This window comes from Arachis hypogaea, unplaced genomic scaffold (assembly GCF_003086295.3).
Source record: "Arachis hypogaea cultivar Tifrunner unplaced genomic scaffold, arahy.Tifrunner.gnm2.J5K5 arahy.Tifrunner.gnm2.scaffold_22, whole genome shotgun sequence".
NCBI lineage: Eukaryota > Viridiplantae > Streptophyta > Magnoliopsida > Fabales > Fabaceae > Arachis > Arachis hypogaea.
The window spans coordinates 27810-50628 of NW_027255450.1; the positions used below are offsets into that span (position 1 = coordinate 27810).

The 22819-nt window shown below is 44.9% G+C and overlaps 1 non-coding gene across 1 annotated transcript; it reads left to right on the plus strand.

Moving 5' to 3' along the window:
- The first annotated feature begins 20947 nt into the window (after nt 1-20947).
- On the plus strand, nt 20948-21020 carry TRNAK-UUU (transfer RNA lysine (anticodon UUU)). Its single transcript has one exon. It is a non-coding gene; the product is annotated as a tRNA-Lys (tRNA).
- The last annotated feature ends 1799 nt before the right edge of the window (nt 21021-22819 follow it).

The following is a 22819-nucleotide window of genomic DNA, read 5'->3' on the forward strand; positions in this document are numbered from 1 at the left end:
TTGCCTTAACCTTAAAGCGCTTAAGAAGTAGGCAGGTAAGGTAGTCTATAGGCCGATTGTTGTACTCCTGCACTAAAAACACCCTAAGCGAACTTGTCGTAACGGTTCCGCTTGGGGCGCTTCTTGCTGCAAAAATAGCATATCATCTTTCAAATTCATAAGAGAAGAAAGTGGTTAGCCTAGGGCAGATTCCAGGCAAGGTATGCTTAAAAGCTCTCCGAGTTCACAGGTGTCCTAGCTTATGCCCTTTTTAAATCACTCTCCTCTGGTCAGCTGGCGCCTTTACATCAGTTCCAAGGCAAGCAGGTGATGATGGAATCAGAACTTGAAGATCCTATTTCAGTCTCTGGGTAAGATTTCTCTATAATAGCAGTTCCTGTCCCGTATTATAAAGTGACTCTTTCGTCCCTTTCAGTTCTCGTGCCCCCTCTCTTCCATAGTCATTCCAGGAGAGTTAGTTGAAGCATCGCTACCAAAAGCATAAATTAAGGTCCCAAGGATAATAGCCATAGCTAATGCTTTCCTATCTTAAGACCTTACTCCTGCCAGACAGAGAGCGAGTTAGAGTTGCCTGGCTGCCAGTTTCCTTAACCAAGTGTGAGCAAGTCTAGAAGTCTCCTTCTTTTTCAAGCCAGGCGGAAGGACCCGCAGGAAGGGGATAGGGAAGAGGTCCATATAATAAGTAGGTCCAAGCATCCCTCTAGGCTTTTGAGCCTAGGTGGCCGGAAAAGCACTCTTCTCAATCCAGCTAGCAATGGATATGGATATTATGCAAGCTATTGACTTGAATCTCCGGGCCATCAGAAAGTTTGACGTTGGGACTCTGCCCGTTCCAGAATTTACTTCAAACGAAAACGCGGGAATAGAGAATCCCGGGAGCAGGGAAGACACTCGTCTTTGAAGCCGACGTTAATAGCAGGCCCAGTCAGGGAAGGGGGGTAAGGCAAGTGAAAACCATTGAGTCCCGCCCTGTATCTGTAAGCCATTGAGTCTAGCTCCGGTAAGAAGGAATAAGAACACACACAACAAAAGCTGTACTTCTGGAATGCGGATGTCTGGAAGGCATCAATCATCCCAGAACTAACCGATCCAGCTGTAACCTAGTCAAAACAGTAGGTCATCCAGATTCGAAACTGACTTGGGAGAGTAGGCCTCACCACTAAACACCAGCTTCACAGGCGAGCTTAAGGCAGAAAGCCAATGCTTCACACTGACCCAATCGGAAGGAAGCTAAATCAGTGACACGCGAAAGCCAAGAGCATCAGTGACGGGGTCAACATCCTTCCGAGAGGACCGCTCTAGTTGTTGAATGGTAGATCCTACGCTTCGTAACATACAGCTAAATAAAGCCCCTCAAAACCATTCCTCACTTGCTTGTGAATTGGCTTTGAAATGGCTTCCATCTAGTACAACTAACTTTATTTCCGCCTCTTCTAAGGCAAATCGGATTCTCGCATTGTATCGCTTTGTACAACTACACTAAAAGAAAAGCTTCGTCCTCCTCCTTCCCGGTTTGGATAGAGAATGGTGTTTTTGAACATGGCTGCCCCTATTTGAATAAGGCTGGATGATATATAGGAAGCTGTTTAGTTTACCTCGGACAATTGACTTCCTTGCTACAGCAAAGGAAATGTTTCGAACTACGGAACCGAATTGATAGCCTATCCCGTGAATAAAGCCCCGAACCCTCACAAGCGCTGGACTAGCAGCCTCGCCTATCCAAACTAGTAATTCAATTCCCCATGGAAAGGTGTCGAAGGAATAGAAGACAAAAGCAAGTTCGTGCCACTTTAGGATTTTAAGTTACCTCCGAAATAACCATACATAATACGGGCTTTCCATTGTTCTCGAACAAGAACAGTAGCGGGAAGTAGCCTAGCCTTGCTAACGGTTTTAAACCTTTATACCTCACTCAGGGCATAGCTCGAATCTAAGTAAGTTTAAGAAAAGAATCGTCTGTGAACAAATCGGCTCTTGCAAGAGAAGAAAGATCCATAGACAGCAAAAGAAGACTTTCGCTAAACAAGAGACAGCTTCACAAAAGAAAGAAGTCAATTCCTTATTCTATTATAGGTAGCGCGCACAGGAAAGAGAGAAGAGCGACAACAAGGTATCAACCCACTTTCAAGGAAGAGAACTGAGTGCTATCAATCCTCCACAAAAATCATTGTACGCACGAGTAGTAGATGAGGGATGGAGTGAATTAGAGAAAGTTTCTCACAGAACAAAGGGAGAAGAAAGAAAATAAAATATAAAAGAACTTATAATAGAATCCCAACGGACCCATCTAACTAAAATACAGCCTACAGTGAACCAGCTGTTCACAAGGATTGCTATAATGGCGTGGCTTAAAGGCGTAGCTTTTAGTTTCATGCGTAGCCTTTTTTTTGGCTTGGACTAGGATTAGCGTGGCACTTGCACTCTGCTTGAACCGGGTTCCCTACTCTAATAAAGTAAGTGCCCCGAGGCTAGGTCTCAATCAATATAAAGAAAAGCCATCACTCTTAGCGCTGTCTCTTCAGTTGCGTACTCATTAGCCTAGTCTAAAGCTAGTTCAGCGAGGTAGTTTACTTGCTGACTCGATAGAGTTTGGGTACGACTCAGCTCTTTGAAAGCTTTCACCTCGACTAGAAGGAAGAAAGAAGCCTATAAGTATGTCTACCTTCCGCCTTGTCCTTAGATAGAAGAAGAACAGGAGAAGCAAGAATGGCAATAACCGTAGCTATTTCCGCTTCGGAATTGCTACTAGAAGGGAGTTCTCACCGGGAAAATCTCTTTAGAGAAGCAAAGTCCTAATCAAAGCAGCAAAGCAAGGTAAGTCAATTCTTTCTTTTAGGATAGATCCAAAGTGCCAGCGATTTAGGTGTTGGAGGAGTAAGGGCTTTTAGCCTAGGAAGACGACGGTGCTAGAGAATCAGTGAATGGGGGAATAATGATAGTCGAAGGGAGGTAGCGGTCTAAGCCTCTTAGGCTTGGCACAGGAACTCTTCTCTCACCCGCAGGAAGGCTGTGATGTGACCCAGTAAAGTGCCCAGAGGTAGGATGAATTGAATTAGCTAACGAATCTTCCGTAATGCTTGCAAAGAAATAAATAAGAAGAAAGTCTTCTGCCCAATGTCAATGTGGGGCGACTCGGAACGAATGGGAATAAGTGAATCAGAAATGAACTTATATAAGAGAGAGCAGAATAAGCGGTCTTGTGGGAAGGGGATGGAGAAGCGGATTCCTACTTCTTAATAGAATAGCTTGATCGACCACCATCCTTATTGACCTTCCCTCGGGTTGGTATGCTTGTGTGTCAAGCAATCCCGCTTCGGTAGCAGACTTCGGTCAAGGAAATCGCTTCAAGCAATGGCTTTGGATCGACCTGACTTCTTAGAGAGTAAAGCCAGTGAATGAATGAAATCCGTTGAATGAATAAGTCTTTATGGCTCAAGCAGCTAGCGGACCTCCAACATTGAGAAAGTCAAGCATGTCAGCACGCCCCCTACCCATGTAGTCGGCTTCCCGGTAGTTTGCGGGACGCTATTGGAATCGGTCTATCTAAATGGCCTATCTCCGGATGTATGTATTCTTGAAGTCCATTTATCTTCAATTCCCGGGCATTGATTGAGAGGGAATAGACATCCCCACTGAACGAGGAAGGCAGCAATCTCCTTAAGATAGAAATAGAAGGGCAATCCCCAAAAGAAGCGGCCAGAGGAGAGATTCATTAATAACGGATCTCGACCCCATATCATACGTACAAGAAATTTTCCCTTCTTCCCATATCACTCATTCACATTTAATATCATTCCCTGCCAATATTCTTGTTTAAGACAGATCGCTTCCCCCGCTACCCTCAGTTAGCGGGGGCAACGGGGGGCCTAGTCGATGTAGGCCCTCAAACCAAACGGCGGGCACGCCCAGCTTCTTAGTCAATCGGCACTTTCGTCTTGTTCTATATCGAGATATTCCATTCAAGTTAGACCACCTGCATCTGATCTGAGTCAGCAGAATCTAAGCTAGTTGCGGGTGGGATAGGGGCGCACTAGTGCTAAAGCCTACATATAGCTAAAGCTAAGGAACATACGAAGGTATTCAATTGCTTGCTACAAGTCAACTTGCTTCCTTCTTAGAGGAAGGTTTGAAAGAACTTACTCGAGGAGTAATAGCACGATACAGATGGTATGAAATCACTCGCCCTATAGAATGAAGGGAAGGAAAGGAGTGAAGATTTCTAGGGCAAGCACGAGGTCTGGTTCAAGGCAAGGTATAGCTTAACGGAATGAAGCAGAATTAGTCTGTATAGATAGACTGACTTGGAGCCTTCCTTCACTCCTTATCGGAAAACTTTGTATCTCGCTTAGAAAGAGTGATCTCATACCGCTTCCTATCGGTCTCAATCCTAAGACAGCAACTGCTGGCGAAGGCCCTTAAAGAATAACCCCCTACCCTCTCCTTAACTTATCGAATAGGGGCGAGTCATTCATCTCGAGCTACTAAGCCAAGGGTAGCCACTCTAGCAATTGAATACCTTCCAGACCCGGTACTGATGAAGAACAATACTCTAGCTAAAAGAAAAGAAAATGCATTCCTGAATGAATTCAATCCGGCCTGAGAGTGAAATAGAGAAGTGAGATAGAGAAGGGAGTTGTAGTTCTGAGTTTGTAGTTGGAGTTCGTGAGCCAATAAGTGAGCTTTTTCAATCCTCTCGAATCATAGACATGAGGACCGGGAAAAGGCATTAGTTGGCCGGCCTTAAGAAAGAAATTCTACATTATCGATGCTTTCGCGCTAGTCATGAATCCGTCCTGGGATATCTTGATTATCTTTATGATGGCAACTCCCTTGGGGGAATAAAGAATCGATCGTCTTTGGTTCCCACCAATCGATCTTCTGTAGAAGCAGGAGGTAGCGCGAAAGAAGAATTACAATTGCAAGTCGCCTTGACCCGGTAACCAAAGAAGCACACCAGACTCGAAGGAAAGGCAAGCAAGGAAGGCAAAGAGCTGGTGCCTTTTGCAATTGAATCAGCTCTTGGCCTATCTGCTCTTACTCTTCGAGTAGCTATACTGAGATACATGTCCGCTGTTGATGGTCTTTTCCACGTAACCGCAGTTGGTCTTATATCCATTGTTCAAATAGCCGTAAGCGGGTTCAGGAAATGTTTCTGAATCGGTTGTTACAGAATGCGCTGTAGGACGTCGAGGAAGAGAAGTGGGCTAATCCCCAGGTTCGGAGGTCTTGTTTGCAAGTGGAATCAGAAGGTTAGGGGGTGTGCACAGTTAAGAAGAAGAAGTAGTTTTGTTTTCAAGTTAATCAGATTTTTCCTATAATAAGAAGGGGATTGAAGGACAGATGATATGAATTTGTTTCAAAATCCCTGATCTGACTCTAAAATAGGCCTTGGTTAGACTGACTTTGAACTAAGCCTTATTTTGAACCACTAAGAGTCGTCCAGGAAAGGAGCTTCAGCTATGCCAAGAGAGGATTGCTTTGATTCGGCAGGTTCCCTTTTTCCTTAAGAGGAAAGCAAAGCCTATTCTGATTTACTTTTTAACTCGGGATTCTTTTTAGCATAAAGCCAACCCTCACATGCTGGGGGTTCGATAACCCGGTATTCTTCCTCCTCATGGACAAAATTGGATGCTTAAGCCAATAAGGTTGCACCTCTGTCCACCCTCTTTTTTTACTATGCATACGGATAAGGAATAGAAAGCGGGGAGAAGGTCCTCTTTCCTTAGAGACCTGGTAGTCGATGTCCTCTTTCAGAGTGAGCCCCTTGGCGACAAGCCTGGCCTTCTATTTCTCAATCTTGCCTTTTGATTCCCTATTGGTCTTATCCATTTACACCCTACGGGCTTGGCTCATTTTCTTTCTCTGGGTTTCAGAGTGAGTGGGTTAAGGAGCCTTTTTCCTTTTTCCGCCTTTCGTCTTTCCAGTCAAGCAGTGGTTCCTGCTCTTGCCTCTCATGAATCTACTCGGCCATTCCGGAATGAGTGAGCTTTTGTATCCGTATTGAAGAATCCGGTTATCGACTCGGCAGCTATTGAATCTAAGCCAATTGAATCAGCAACCGCTGGTACTGTAAGCGGTGTTCAAATAGCCGTTGTTGGGATCTTCTCTGCAGCTAGCTCTTCTTCTTACTGGGTTATGCTTCCTCATAGTTCTCTGGAACATGATTCTCTCATACGCACTCCTATAAAAGGAGTTAGGAAGCCCATTTCTGATCTGAGTGGTTCTGGTAGCACCCTGGTAGCCAATGAGCGCTTGTCTGGTATCAAATGAGCTCAAGTAGTTGAGTAGCTAAAGGCTTTGGTTGCCTTAGATGAAAGAATGTCCTATCTTCGGATAGCTTCCTACAGACTTCTTACCTTATTTATGGAAGTTCCTGGATTCTGTGAAATAAGAACAGAGGGACTTATTAGCAGCTCAAGCTCCATTTCAAAGGTGAGGAGTTCTGGCTGATTCAATATCACCGGAGTCTGCTAAGGGTTCCAAACCAGCAGCGAAGTTCCTTTTCGACGATACACTGGAATCGGGTCTATCTTAAGCGGGAAGAAAGACTACCGACGGGTATGAGTTCAATACAGGGATTCGCCATGAAAGAACTACCTACCAGACATCCTAGCTTGTGTAAAAATCGATTGAAGGACAGTACTCTTTCTCTACTGGAAGCGAAGGCAGGAGCAAAGCCTATTGATTCACCTGTTTGCTAACCTACTTGTCGGCTACCCGCACTCTGTAACCAGAATAGGGCTCTGGAGTTCATACCACCCGGCGGCTTCTATGAAGAAGGCGGCGCCTTAACTAGCCCTACCTAAATCAATTCCCTTGCTTGAATCGATACGCTTACCGGACTTCCATTTCTGTATTTCGAGCTATTCAATTGATTTTGTTGCAGACTCTTCCCCCGGCCCAGTAGTTGAGCTTGACCCTCGCCCTACGCGGAGATCTTTCCTTTTAGGTACAGGTTAATTTAGCTAAGGCATTCAAAGCCTTAGCGCTTACTCTTTCACCGTTCTATTAAATTGAAGGTTAACTTCCCCAAACCGGCCTTCAAAGGCGGAGGAGTAAAAAGCGACTTTCTATTCAAATTAGACAAATTTGAGCTTTATCCGCTTCAATTCAATAAGGAATTATTATCTAAATAGTAAGAGTGGGAACTCAAAAGCAAGAACTCTTAACCATCATTCCTTAACTCTAAAGGGCGTGAATGTGTAGATCAAGCAAGAAGGGAGCTATGGGATAGCGCCCGATTGATTGAGCGTCTTACAGCCAGTCAAGCAAGCTAGCAAAGCCAGCGCAGAAGCCCGGATCCACACAGGGAACTTCAAAGGAGGTTATCTTTAACCTACTGCTCTTAAAAAAAAAATGGAAATCTTTATTGGACCAAGGCCCTGTGATAGCCAGCTAAAACTTAACGGGGTTTTTGCATATTATTGTAATTACTAAGGAGGTAGGAAAGGATCCAGGGTTGCCTGAGGCCCTGAGAGCCAGGATGCTTGCTCTTGAAGATGAAGTAAACATGGTCATGGGCCAATATCTCGGTGCTGTTGAAGGTATGAATGAACACTTTACCCTAGTTGGGGGTGGGCGGGAGCTTAGTAGTTGCTTAGTCGTTCCAAAGTCAGCCGGCTTTACCAATAGGTACGTAAGCCCGACACTATTCTATTTACTCTCTCTTATGAGGGGCTGGTTGATTTTGCTATAGGGGCAATCTCTTGTCATCCCTTACCTATGGTTCAGGAAAGGGAATGGGAAGAGATTCCGAACCCCAACAGAAGAGCATGGAAAGGGATTGACCGGAATGATTGCAACGAGACACACCAACACCACTACTTAGAGGTGGAAAAGGGGGCGGTCGGAGGATGACAGAGCAATCATGCGTTGATCCCTTCTGACATCTATTGGGCCTTTTCAGAGTGTGATTCGTCGTTTCCAATGCGGTAAATAGCTTTTAGGCTTTTTAGGTAAGTTCCCCTCTTCCTATGCAGTTAGCTCGACTCCAGGTATAGCTCTTAATAGGCATGTAGCCGTAGGCGGGAACTCTTCTTTTTAGCAGTTAGGTATTGGCGACTAGTAGTTCGGGGTGGTTAGTAACCTTCTTTTTTTCTTATTCTTTGGTCAGGCAAGTCGGCTGGTAATCCCAACCGAATAAGCAATCGCTACAAGCAACCTATTTCATACCCTTTTCGTCGTACTTCCTCTTCTCCTTCTCTTCTTTCTCTCCCTGCCGAGCTTGTTGGAGTGCCATTGCCAAGATCTAGTTTAATTCCCTTTCCCCGGGAGCCTGTCCCAGTCCCACTAGTGCTAGTATCAAGAGGAACATCTTTCTTATGATATTTCTTCCTGTAGTGTAAAAGTATTTTGCATAAAGAGCCCTCAATAACAGGCTTGTCCTCTACGCAATAACTGAGGATAGAGGGACTTTCAACTCAATACCCGGGCCTTCTACTAAGAGTGTTGCAAATTCCCTTTCTTATCCCTTCTAGTTTAAGCCTTTCCTTCCTATGTAACCAAGTCCTCCTATGAACCTATCCCCGCCTAAAGGATAGGATAGATTACAACTAAAAAGTAAAGGCTGTCTTCGAGCAAGCTCTTAGCTTTCATCGTGAGTGAGAGAGGAATTGAGGCTGATCCTGCTAAGGTGAAAGCCATTGTGAGTCTATGTCGTCACCCCGTAACCTCAAAGAGTTGCGTAGTCTGCCGGGCCGGCTCCAGCCTTTGATCTCAAAAGCTAGAACTCGATGTCCATCCTTTTCCCGTCAAGACGCGAACTTTGTTTGGAGGCCAAAGCACAAACAAAGAAAAAAGGCTTTTATTCCTTGATCTGATCTTTCTTATGTCTGCTCCTGTCTTGTCGCCTGAATTCAGCATACTCCATAGTCTTCATCTTTGTCCTCTATGCTTGAATTAAAGCTTAAATCCCGGAATTCAATATCAAGATCAAGGGTGGAATCCTGCGTAAAGGCGTTGTGTACAGGTAGGCAGGAAGAGATAGTAGCTCGCAGGCCTCCACCAGAAGTGATGAATTGCTTAGATCCAATCTGCCTCCTAACCATTGCAGGTGCATAGCTAATGGCTCCCCCCTATATAGATAGAATGCTGAGTAAAGGAACCCTTAGGTTTTGCCACATCTGTATATCACATCGCATGGAGCCATCCAGGGTGCTCTCCACACAAGACTCTGATCGCCCATATATATATATATGGCTGAGGATTTCAATCCACTCCTGGTTGCTGTATGTAAGGTCCCGGCCACTGACTTGAGAAAAAGTCTTTGATTTGAATTCTATTTTCTGGGAAGTAGGGTCTCGTGAATCTGTCTTTGATACACTTGAGATGGCTCTGCATCCAGATGTCTAATAATGGAGCACATCCTACAAATCGCCCTTCTTCCTCAGTTCTGCAATGATTCAAAGACCGGAAAGTCTCTGCAAGGATAACTGGTATGGGATTGACTCCATGCTTGAGCTGAGAGAAGAGATTGATAACCGACCATCCACATATCCTATAGCTTAACATCTCTGGCAGCTAGTTTCGGGTGTAAACTCCTAAATCCATTGAATCCGGATCCTAATCCTACTGGCCTTACTCAAACAAAAGCACCAAGACTTAGCCCCTAGCTAGCACAGAACAGACACCATAGGAAAGGGCACACCAAACCATTTTGGAACAAGGTCAACCTCACCACAGAAGAGTCTAAGCTTTGCCCCAGGTAACTTCTATTTCCTTTATTTTGGCACTAATCTATTTATACGTCTAGTAGCTTGAGACTGCCACTCGACCCCCTAAGCATCATGTCCCTCCTCTTCTGGTGAAGCTGCTCTCTGCCCAATCCCTTGAAGTTTGGCTTTCCTGGCTAATAGTCCGACTTGGCTGGCTTTTCTGGGAATCTGTGTGAAGGCTCATCTGTTTACCCGAGCTTGCTTACCTTCCTTTGGTTGTTTGATGGAAACCCGCCTGAAAAGAAAGGCTAGCTTAGTTACCTCCCGGCCCTACCTGATAGTTACCTTGGCGGAGGATTGGCGTGCAGGGATTCAAACTGCTTATTCATTCACCCTGGAAGGAGCAGATTCTCGAGTGGGCGCCCTAAAGCGCTCATGCTATCATACAGATGCCAAATCTCTTACTGATCCCTTTTCCCTTTACTTCAAGCTTCGATGACTTCGCTTCAACCGGGCTAGGAGCTTCTCTTACTTCACCGGCTCGCTTTCTTGTGGAAAGATTCGCTCTTTCGCAGTTGTCCGGCCTTGCCTTGCTTGATTGAAGATTCGACTATTTAAGAGCTCGGCCTTGAGCCCTACCTAAATCAATTCCCTTGCTTGAATCGAGCCGCCTCTAGACTAGCAATTCCTTTCCCCGACTCGGACATTCAGCATCTTCTTAACCGGCAATCTCCTTTGGTGGTCTACCTTTCCTTTTTGCAAGCGCAGGGTTAGCCTCATAATCATAAGGAGTAGGAAAACCTCTTTAGATAGAGTAGCGGGTACAGCTTTACCGATCTCAGAATACTCTTTCCCAGCCTTTGACCATTCGGTTTGAGCAGCAGCTCGTTTAAAGCTGAAGTCAATCTTCATCCTTACAGCTGACCGAGTCGAAACCTACTGCAACAATCTGACGAATGCCGTTCATGAGCCGGTAAAGTCGAGATCAATCAACTGGGATCGGATCTAGCCGGAAGAGGGCCCGCCCGGAAAACTAGACCCGATGTCGGAGTAGGATTCCCATCTACCAGTTGCTAACCTATCACTGCAAATTCAATCAAGTTGAAATCAAGTAAAAGAAAAAAATGTAAAATCAATGGCCGCGCAATCAGCGGTAGGCTTGATAGATTGCACTACATAAAAGACTGGTTGCTCGATTGCACTTTCTAGATGTAGATGAAAGTGACGACTTGGTCGTTTATCGTCATTATACGATATTTCCTTGTGAAGCTTGACATTTTGGAAGAATCGCAAAAAAAAAGAAGTAATCCAACCCACGGAATCGACTTGAATGGGCTATTTGAATCTATATGTGTGCGGCCAAGCAAGCTAGCCAATGCGAAGCGTTCTGTGATTATCTACAATATTATTAGATATAAATGTTCTTTTCTTCAATAGCGCACCAAATGCGCGCAAAGCCGGAGGGGAGAAAGAAAACTTCCAGCTCATACCGCCTATACCCCCCCCTGCCCAACTATTAGCAGGTTCTTCAGTCCCGCTCTCGTCGTACCCGAAACCCGAACCATACCCGAGCGCGTCTATCATGAAATCTGAAAAAGGCCTGGTGCTGCCCGATCCCTAGATGTCCTTCTTCATTCGTGAGAATCTGCCTATTGAACTCAAAACAGGTTCTCCGATGAAGGCGACTCTCCTGGACTACCAACTAACTCTTAGGAGGTGTATGTTCCAAACCTAGAATCCTACTTTGATGGTTCTGGCTTCTATCTACGACGCGTCGAATTGACCAGGAAAAAGAAATCCTGAGTGAATGGATCGAACTCACGAACGAGCGACTCGCCAGACTCGAACTGGCATAGGCGAATGAATCGGATCTAAATTTTTCTATCTATCTTCCGCCAACAGGCGTCGCTTTGGTTACGCAGTTCGGTTGGCGGCTCCCTACGTCTGCGGGCCGGTAGGCCAGCCTTCCGGTGGTAAGATATTGTGTCTTCTCACGATAGGCCAAAACAGCTCCCGAATGTCTTTCTATCAATCGAGAGAGGTATAACCAACCTTATTGCGAGTCTTATGGGTCGTGCAAGCGACGACGAAACGGTGAAGTAGGACTAAAACTCCTGGTAAATCCCTGTGAAAATGAGTTAGTTTACTACTGACAAGTGCGAATAAGATTAAGATTATGTATTAAATTATTTAGAGTTGGACGCTAAGGCTTTCTTTTACTTCTAAAAAAATACAAGAATAGCATGAATAGATAAGGGCATTGTAAACCTGTATAGAGGATTATTACAAGCGGGGCTGTCTATCTTATGTTCTCAAGTAGATAGAAGAGGAAGGGTTCAGTCGTGTGTATGAGAGCTTAGATCGAGCTCTGTTTAAGATAGAATGTCATTTTTCGCCCGCCCCGGAGACTCTTCTTTACAGGCAAGTTATTTCCTCTGACCGGACTTGAATCTACTCGACCTACGAAGTCATTTCCTATACCTATTCTACCTATACATAGGAATACAAGGGAACCCTTTCCAATGTGGTAGCGGGCGCGGATTATCTGGTTCCATTGAGCTTCCAATTCCTGTAGGAGTATCCAATTGCAATTGACATAGCCATAGAAAGCCTATTCACGTCATGCATACCCATAAGAGCCCCCCTGAGACTTGCTTCTTTTAAACGTCTCCCAGTTTACAAGGTGCAATCGCTTGCTTACTCTGGTCTGTGGATCTCCATTTCCTATGAGCTCTATCAAGATCATCAATCCAATTCGCAACACATTGCATATAGGGAATGGCGGAGGTGGTGGCGTGAATGAGGGTGTGTTGACCAGCCCGAGAGCAGGTTTGCTTTCCACCCCGAAAGCCGGCTATTGACCTTTTCAAAAATGAATTGGAAGGTCTCCTTGTCCCTGTACGATGGGAAAACCTAGATCTTTTCCTAAGTTTCATGGATGTTGAGGGCCTGCCATCCATTGATAGAAAGCTTAATTCATTGAGGAAGATGGCTTAATGGAAGTTGTAGTGTCTGTTCCGAGATACAAGTTTGCAGGTTTTTAAATGATTTCCTTATTTCTTCTTTCCGGTTTGAGATCCAGTAGAAGTGGGAGTGCCGCAAGGCTCTTGAGTTAAATGATGCTCAGGATTGAGGAAGTGGTCTTATTGGCATTCGGAATGGAGTCTGTCCCGAAGGAATCTCATCTCTCTTCCAATAGAACAGGAAGTCTCAAGCCAGTAGCACGATAGCAGTCCATTCAATCCATTCAGTCAAGCCATTCCAGGTCATCTTGAAAAAGGATGGAAAAACTTTAGGTTAGGAAAGCAGGTGCTCTTATTGGACGTCACGGGAGAAATGAAATCCCGATGGCTGAGAGGGTCATACCCTTCCGAGCGTACCAACTTTGATTAACATCGAGTCGTATGTTTCGCAGCAGCGGTCTGGACTCCGGACGGTCTGTCCGAGGGACTGGAACCCAAGGCTCTTCTTAGTCTAACATGATTGTTGTAACGGTTGCTCATTTGATTTGGATGGAATTCAGTGACAGTCCACTCCTTAGGTCATACCAAGGTGCCTTCCAAAGGCAATGAGGGTTCTCATCTAGGGGAGTTCACAGTGGTGAGCTCAGTTATAGAAGGAGAGGTCGTAACTTAGGTTACAGCCTCGGGGCAAGGAACGGCCACCAACATAGGATTTAGAATGATATATCCTATGCCAGTTGACTTTGTTGGGTGGTATACCCATTACCCCTGTCTATCTTCGGAGAAAACGGCATCAACTGTAAAGAGGGTCTATGTGAATATTTGGTTAGAACCCGACTCTTTCCTTCTCTAATTCGTGTCTCACCCGGCAGCGGGTCTTCGAAGACCAGCCGGTCATGATGGGAGTCCTGAAAAGGATCCTCTTGGTGGCTGCTGATGGTCTGACTAAGGATTTCTCTCCTGTCTCATCGTTGGCCCTGTTGAATGCGCATCATCCCTATGGTATGGGGCGATTGCCGTTCAACTCAAGTATCAGTGTCGGCGATTTTCAACGATCTCTCGGCTTGCTGGTGCGGGTTTTAGGACACTTTCCGAGCTCAACCATACCCGTAGCTTAAAGATCGAAAGGTACGAAGTTACTCGAGCGAAGCGAAAGGCTTCGGGCTATGTAAGCCAACCTCCCTCTTGACCTATGGTTAGGAAGGGGATTACCTCTTCATCCTAATGTCAAGGGTGTTATTCTTAACTACCTAAGACATGAGCTTCGTCCTCGCGAGCTTAAGCTTGCTCCGGAGGAGCTCCACCTATCGGAAGGCACAAGAGATTTTCTCGAGTGATCCCTCCGGATTCAGAGTTGGTTACGTTATGTTAGTTGGTACGCCGTTACCACTAGCAACCCGGATGCTACCATAGAATCAATCTTCGAAGGTCCTACGGTTATGACTCATTGGAAAGCTCAAAAGAGTGATCCTGAACTAATTCAATTCGATCGTCTGTGGCGATTTAGTCTCCTCGATCGATTCCTAGTAATAGGATGGTAATTGAGTCAGGTTACATCACTGGTGGTATATGTGGCACATCTTTCTTAGTCCAGGCTCGGGGCCTAAACCAACCTATCGCTTCGCTCTAGTGACTACGTTCCTCGAGCAGGGAGTGGTCTTGTCTTTCCGGGGGCAGCCCTTGAGACCACACCATCTACGACCATCATACATAAGACTTTGGGCCTATCTCTAGCTCTAGATAAAGGCTCTCTCTATCTAAAAGGGTAGTGAGTTACTGTCGAAGTGTCAGGCCTTTTCGATTGATCAAGTTTATCCGTCATGTCTGGCTGTGATACAGTTGGCGGGAAACTCCGGGTGGGGCGGTCAACTCACTTACTTAATATAGTATCTCCTGGATTAAGGGAGACTATACCCTGTGCAATGACTTTTCCGCTTTTGCATCTACCATTACTGGCAGTAAAGCCTCCATCCAGTAGATCTTAAGCTAGGATTCTCGAATGGGGAGAGCTACTCCCAGAAGACTAAGACTGCTATTATCAATATAAAGCGTAGATACATTAGAGCTCGCTCTTCTCTAAGACCATCTCAAGGTCCTCTATTTCCAGCTAAAGGAAATAGAGAGTCTAAGCCCTTGTCCCTTTCTCTCCCTGCTTGCCTCACCTAAAAAGCCTAAAAAGGCAGGAGGCTTAGCTACTAGTCCGAAAGCCAGAAGCCGAAGGAAAATGAGACTCGCTAAGACTAGGGAAAGAGCGGCTAGCTAACTAGCTGATAGAGATGGCAGAGCTCCTTTCTCACTAAGAGCAGCAAAGGCGAATACCACTACCTTGGCTCCCTCCTTTGCTGATAGAGCGCCATAAGTCGGATGCAGGGGCCTAACCTAATAAGATCGGCAGAGGGGAGATGGTTGATAGCTTAGGTTTAGCAACAAAATTGGGGATGGGGAGCTCCTTTCATATTGTATCAGAATGACAAGGCAAAAGATATGGGCTGAGTCTAGCTTGGGACGAGGCTTAGAGAAAGGTAGTTTGCGAGAGAGATGGCCAGGCAGTTCTTAAGATCAGCAACTCGGCGGATAGAGAGCTTGAGCCCAATGGACTTCTTATTGATGAATCTCGCGACCTCTTAGCTAGAGACTGGGAGAGAGGGGAATTTCTGCGTAGATGGACTTGCCAAGCTAGGGCTTCATATCAACTCGGTACAGTCTTCAGAGATCCGCCAGAGTTCATTACTTCTTTACTCTTTTCAGATCTAGTGGGTCTTGCCCTCCCACCCGGGCTAAGGTTCGGTCTAGTCCTTTTTAAGTTAAGGCAGTGTAGTAGATTACCTTACTACATTTAGTAACTCAACTCAAATGCAACTCTACCTTCAGCCAGAAGGAAATTCTAAACTTATTACCAACGCGGATTAGCTCTTAAGACTGCTCCGCTCACTAGGATACCGTCTTACGCTGTACCCGGTCTCAGACCGGACAGCACGAAACTACTCTCTAGCTCTTTCTGTAGCTAATCGAGGAGAAGTTCTCTAGACATCCCTGGTTGTTACCATTTTAGGAAGTCAACTCTTGCCACTCCTACCTCAGGTTATCCGGTATCCGGAAATTCGATCCTCATAGCAGGAAGAAAGGGGAACTCCTAGCTTAAAAGCTCATAGCTGCGGCTGCCCAGCTTTCCTTATAGCCAATCCCGTGCCCAACTCTTGGGTTTTTGAGAAGCTCACCCCCATCGCGATTTGGGAACTCACACAACATCCTTAATCGAATGGCGCCACTGCAAAACTGGAAACCTAGAAAGAACACCTTCCTAATCTCAATGAAGAAAGACTTTCCAGCAAGCAATCAAATAGGTTCAAGCACCTCTACTTTCAGGTTCAGGCAGTTCCTTTATTGAAGTTTTTCGGGTAGAGGGGCATGGATTGAATCTTCTTATTAGCCCCTGATCCCATCCTTTCTTCTCTTAAGAGATTTCTAGTTAAAAAGTCCTTCTTCTTTAATCGGTCGCACCAACTTGTTCCCGCTTTGGGATGGGAACTAGGTTGGAATTCAAAGAAAACACATGCGAAAGGCAGCGTGATGACAGTTGATCTTTGGCTTACTTACTAATTGTGGGCACGAAACGGAAATAGAGAAGTTAAGCAAATAACTAATTGGCGTGGGGGAGGAAAATCCTCTTTTGCACATCCTTTAGTTTAGTTGGGCTAAAAACTTCTCCGCTGGGTCGGAAGCCTTTGAGTGTACAAGGGGTACAGAAAAACCTTACCTGTTCGAAAAAGAGAATCTTGACCCTTATTTCATAGGGCTGGGAATGGGAACAAGAAGAATCGCTAACAACCAGAAAGAGGTCCTTTTGGCTTTTTTTCTCTAAGTAGCTTTGGTAAGCTATTGCCTTACCAACTAACTAATAAAAGGAGTAGTAGTAGCAGTCGCCCCTCCTCGGGCGGATTCCCCTTTTTACTCCTAAAACGAAGGATCGAAAGAAATCTCTCGTACTTTTTTTTCTTTAGTACTAAAAAGGCGAGCTTTCCTGGCATATCAGATGCCATTTCACCAGCTTCATTATCTGACTTCTCACCTGGGCTAAGCCCCGAACTTGGGACTACATAAAAAAAAAGAAAATCCCTTCCCATTAGCAGAGTACGAGTCGGGAACATCAAGAAAAACCTAAGCTCGCGCCTTGGAAGACAATAGACTTATTGGTACCTAGATAGCGCCTCCTAACACGGGAAAGAAAAAGCTGCTGGGTTACGGACAAAAAATACTTATTCGAAAAAAAACCAGATTCCGTAGACTCGAACGCGACCAATTAACAACACTCCATTCTAGTCTCAAGATTTGGAACATTACAACCATATTGCCGATAGCGCTCTTTTCGTTTTTCGTCCCATCATCTGGTAACCGCCGAATGATCCACAAGAAAGGTGGCAGGAATCAAACCTAGCTTGTGTAGCCCCCTAATGGTTTAGGTAAGCAAGCCTCCATAGCTTTCTGCGCCCCAACGGCGCCTTTCCTTTCGATCATTCAACTAGGTGTGATATACCAAATTCCAATTCTGAGAATGTCTTTCCAGAAGGGTATAGGACTGACAAAACAACCTCAACCGAATAAGCCGAAACCACAGAAGGATAAGAAGAAAGGGCATAAAGCTAAGCAAAGGAAAGCTATTTCTCGCGCAACGTGCCACTGATGTGTGCCCTAAGGTGGTTAGTTACCAATGAAGACGTGAGTCGTCGAATTGGATCTGTACAATTTCTCAATCCTGACTGCTGCTTGTTTTATAGTGCGTACAACTATCGTCCGCAGTCAACCTTACTTCGGTACAGAGGATTGATGTGTCATGTTCCTAACCATAGGATTGCTCCACTAGAGAGGTCGGGCATTCATTACTACAATTACCAGCATCTCTTCTTTCCCTGCTCCAATATGAGTTGAGATTCTCAGAGTTTAGAGTAAAGTATGAGTAGAATGTCAGAGGTCTTCTAGGGTCACTCTCCTCATTTATTCAATGCTTTGGAGGAAGAGGGGCAGCAGACAAGGAGAGCACTTGGCATTGGTTCATTTCATGCTACGATGCCGTCTCCCCATCTCTGGTTGAAGCAGGGATGAGACCCTATAGTCTCTATCCAGTGCTCTTCCGGCTTGGTATCCGTTTAAGTCTCAATGTCTTTCCTTCCCTGTGTATGATATGAGTTTTGAGTAGTCGATGAGACTAGTCAGGATTCTCCTATAGGTATAATCCTTGTCTTTGTTCTTTTTTCAATGCTTGAGGGACTTCTGTCAATGCTCCGGGTACTACTAGGCACAACATAGCGAGAAGTCGTTCTGCTCTGTTCAGCTATCCCTAGGAGTGCTAAGGTTCAAATCCAATTCGTGAGAAGAAGCCAAGCGAGAGACTATATCAAAAGAAAATGGAATTTCCGAGAAAGAGATCAAAGCGAGGAAATTGAGAGGTGATGAAGCTGTAGTGGCTCTCCCCCGGTTTGTATTAGTGAGAAGGGCCAGAGATTCGTTTGTCTTTTGTCTCATGCAGGGCACCTTTTCTTTATACTAAGCAGTAAGCGTAGTTTTTCCCCGGGTAATGCATGAAATAAGGGGCTTCTTGTTGCCCTTGTTTCCTGGAATCGAGACTCGGAAGGTTTTTCTTATGGCTTGTTTTTCCCCTCCCACTCGATCTACGGATATCTATCTAATGCGGCGCGTTGCGATTCGTCTTTTTTTGAAGAAATGGGCACAAAGCCAGGCATTTAGTGATGGGATAGATATAGAACCAGAATCGGCTGCCAAAAGGACCCCGTTTGTGGTTTAAGGCTAAGTTCATTCTTCGATATATCTCACTCGAGATGTAAGTTTACTAGTCTTCTAGTTGAGTTTCCCCTACCCCTGCATCTATCTCATTCGCTGAGATAGGTTTCATTCAAAGAGAGCGCGACCCCTGCTCAACAATGGTCACCGAGATATGCCATCCATCTGAACTACCGCCAATAAAGAGAAGGGTGGGTATAGAAAAGAAAGAGAGGATATACTTTATTCCCCCCAAAAAAGGGTTCTACTAAGGTTCAATTCCTTAGCTATCTCTAGTGGTATTGTTTCCACTCCTCGTCTAAGGTATTGGCACCGAAACGGGGTCTGCGGGCCGGCAACCCGACCAGCTAAGAGCCACTCAAAGCTTGAGGAAGAATACGATATCACTAAAGCAACCTTGAAAGCAACGCGTAATTGCTTGCTGCACTTCGCGCGTGAGAACAGCGATTGAGGAACCAGCGCTTCGCCCCTTCGCATGAAGCAGTTTCTTGCCGCCTAATGCATGCTCCATCGAGTAGGGTACGAGAGAGAAGGGCTCTTTGAGGGGAAGAAAATTCTTTTCTCATAATCATTCAATAGAAAGCAAGTTGCTAGCCTAATCCCAAGCATTATAACAATGGCAGATCTCTTCTTTCCTTTCTTCATAGCGAAATTAAAGAATTGCCTAAAGATTCAAGTTATTACCAGATCAGCTAACATTCATTATTTATAAAAACAATCTCTTTTAATAACCGATCGTAGAATAGAAAAAGTATTCTCCCACGGAGGAGCAACTGAAAGGGCTAACCCCCCAAGTAATTTCGTCTCATCGAGAAAGAAATGTTTTGGCACGCGAAGCATTCTTTCAAAATGATTTCTAATCGGCAAGCATTTTAGAGAGCTCTTTCAGGGAATACTCTCGATCGCGTTGTCGGCCCCCAACCCCCGAAATGATTTCAATTTATCCCTATTGAGTTTCACAAAGTCCCATTCTTGATCTGGGTAAAGAGATTTCATCTCCGCGATGATTTCATTTTGGATTTCGAAATGGTTAGTAGCCAGGTCCCTTAAATGGGCTTGCTGCTGGTGCCGGTGATGCTAGCTCTTAAGGATCTGTCCTCTTCTTTGCCTTCATTTCCTTGCTCAACGCCTTTTTCTTGTCTTTATCGGGTCTTTCTGTCTGATGATTAAGGCCTTTTGCCTTTAGAAAAGGGCTTTTTAAAGGAGAGAAAGTCTTGATAGGAGAAAGTGGTGCTATACGCTATAAGAGAGAGCTAAAAAGAGGTGGACTGGACTTGCTTAAGCTTGAGTTCTTTCATAGGAAGGAATATAATAAGGCAGTTGGTTTACATACCATAGAGCAGGCGCTTTCATATAACTAAGGAAAAGAGGACAAGAAATGAGAGTTTATGCCGCCTTCTTTCCTAGCTCTTTTCCTATACCCTGTTGTTGAAAATGACTTATGTAGTCTTGGATACGGATATAACTTGCTCTAGAATCAGTATCTATTGAATCAGGAGGTGAGTGAGATTGTTAGAATTGGCAAAAGATCTTCTTATCTGGCAAATAAGAGCCCACCAATTCTTTAAAGACCTTGCTCGTAAGCCTGGGTGCTAGCGCTTGGCCTTGGAATCTCAAACTGATGAGAGAGAGTCTGGATACTTTCTTACGAGGTATGCGAAGCATAGAGCTGTGTGCCGGGCAAGTAAGTTTGAAACATTTTGTAGTGTGAGTACTTTTTCTTCCTCTTCCCTCGCTTTGCTATAAAAGCAGGCTAACGGGGGGTAGGGCATAGTTGGGGGGCTCAATCGAAGAAAGATGGTGTCAGTGACCAGAGAAGGTCCCTCTTTCTTTAGAGAATGCCAAGCTAATCACTCGTCAATAAGCAGCAGGAGAGGAACTGTGTTCATTAAATCATAGATTGAGATTTGGAAAGTGTGTTACTAGTTGAATTTCTCTGAGACCCTCTGTCTTTGACCCCTTATTCTCTCCTCGTCGGGCTTGGGCATACTAATAATTGTAATTCAATAATGAATGAAACTTTTTAATGACCAAAGTGGCTGTTGGGCAAAAAGCATCTTCTGTGGCTCAAGTAGTAACTACTTTACTTTAAAGAGGGGCAAAAGAAAAGGAGAGAAAAAAAGGGGAGCTAAACATATATAAATCGGTTACACACTAAAGGAAAGATGGATTCTAGTTAGCCTACCCGACTACACAAGATATTCTACATGTGGTTAACAAAAGAATCACTGGTTATTGGCCTCAAGGCAGAGACGAGCTGGCTAGACTCTTATCGAAATTGCATATAGAAAGAGATTCGTCTTGAAAGCTAGACAGACAATTTCTATGTTCACAGGCGCTTCCCGTCTTCATTGAGATTGGGTTGGTGTTCAGTGTACTAAGGTACAAGATCGAAAAGAATGCCGATTATTGATACAAAATTTTTGCGAGAAAAGGTCTAAAACATCAACGCCCATCTGGCCGGAAAAATGTTTATCTTTTCTCTGCATCAATCAGACTTTGTTTCACTCGTTTACTACTTGATTTCTTTTTTTGGGGTGTATAGCTCAGTTGGTAGAGCATTGGGCTTTTAACCTAATGGTCGCAGGTTCAAGTCCTGCTATACCCAAACCTACCTTACTACAAAGGACAGAAGGTAGGAAATAATTTCAAGCGGAGTTATGTCAAAAGGACCAACGAGGATGAAGAAGAAAAGGGGGGTTTGAACACTACTTTGAAGGGTATCAGTAAGCAACCAAACCAACGAAGCAAAGGATCGAGGGAGGGATTGAACAGAAGGAGGGGATGGCATTTCTAGGGAGTGATTAGATTCTCTAACCCCTTATCAATCAACGGGAGGACGGATAAGTTCTTCCGCTGAAGGAACAGCTCTAGTGGGCAAGGGGAAGTCAAAGCCGAGTTCAATAAATCAATCATGGGCTGAAGAAGAAGTTTAATAGGGATTAAGCGGAACTGGGGTAAGTAAGATACGGTAGAGGTCCAAGTGATTGCTCTTCAAGACCTTACTAGGCTCGGAAGGGAACTCTAAACTAGCTACTAGAGGAAGTCAAGAGAAATCCTAAACGGGAAATGAACTTACTCTACAATTACATTGTTCCCCCACTCGACGGGGAGCTACTCTAATTTTTCCCTGCCTGAAGCTCACAGGGTATTCATATTCAGGATTAGTGAAACTAAGCAGAAGTGAGCTACGCTAACGCCCCTAAATAGTAATATAGCCTTCCCCCTTGACTCTCCTAATTAATCAAGCATGGCATTCTTAAGCTTATAGCTAATTCAATTAAAAAAAGCTTTCTATCTTAAGCAAAGATGCACAAGCTGTCTCTTTTATACGTCACCGAAAAGGCATCCCGCGGAACAACCAAAGAAAGCCATTTCTAATAGAGGTTAGCCTCCTGATCCTGTAGAGGAGAAAGGAATAAAGTATCCGATCTGTCATTGGAACAAGAAGTGCCATGGTCCTGGACGGGGGAAAGGAATAGCTTTCAAAAGATGGATCAATTGCAGCAGGGACTGGACTGGCTTCACTCGCACTCGACTAATAAGCAAGGAGGAGACATCCGCGGATGCATGCCAACATCTCGCGATAGATTTAGCAAACTAAAGAAAGCAGACGTTAGCACTTTACTAATAAAAGATAGGGCTTTTCCCTATCTTACTAATAATAAGGGGCTAGCTGAACGAGGAATCGAATCCGCTCTTCCCGCCTTAACTTAAAAGGGCTATCAAAGGAGCTATTTCCCTGGTAGGCTAAGCCAGAAAGAGAAAGAAATCCCCTCTTCCGCTTAAGGCACCGAAGTCCCACAGCTAATATCAATAGCAGTTGATTCAAGGGAAGTTCTTTCTAGAGCAGTAAGAGCCTATTCTGTCTTGCTTTCTGATTCAATTCCGCTGCTAGGGTGAGGGAACTCTGCCTATCTCAATCCTTGGAAGCCGGTTTGAGGTTCACCGATTGACCTAATTCCATCAGTAGTTCGAGCGGATACCACCCCGGATGCATAATATACCGTGCCAGTTGATCCAGATCCTGCAGCTTACCACCCAGTTGGCGTGTGAACACTTTTGAATTAGCATCTGGGCCAGGACCGATTGGTCGGGTGGAAGCAGCATATCCTTAAGAAAGAAGTTTCAGCAGCACGCACCTTCCAGATATTGTTACTTCAATACCCGCAGCTCTCCAGGAGAGAATTCGGGGAGTACATCTTCCACTCTATAGCCGTGGTCATGATACTCTTCGATGGTTGGGTTCTTCCTCTGGGAGAAAAAGAGATAGAGGCGGAGCACTTAGAAGAGAAAAAGGAGTGCTTAGGCGCATATAGATATGGCTCCGCACGACTTGCCGCTGGTCAAAGAATCTTTCACTTCCCTCCCTACTCCGAAACAACTGACCGGCCATAACCTTGCTTT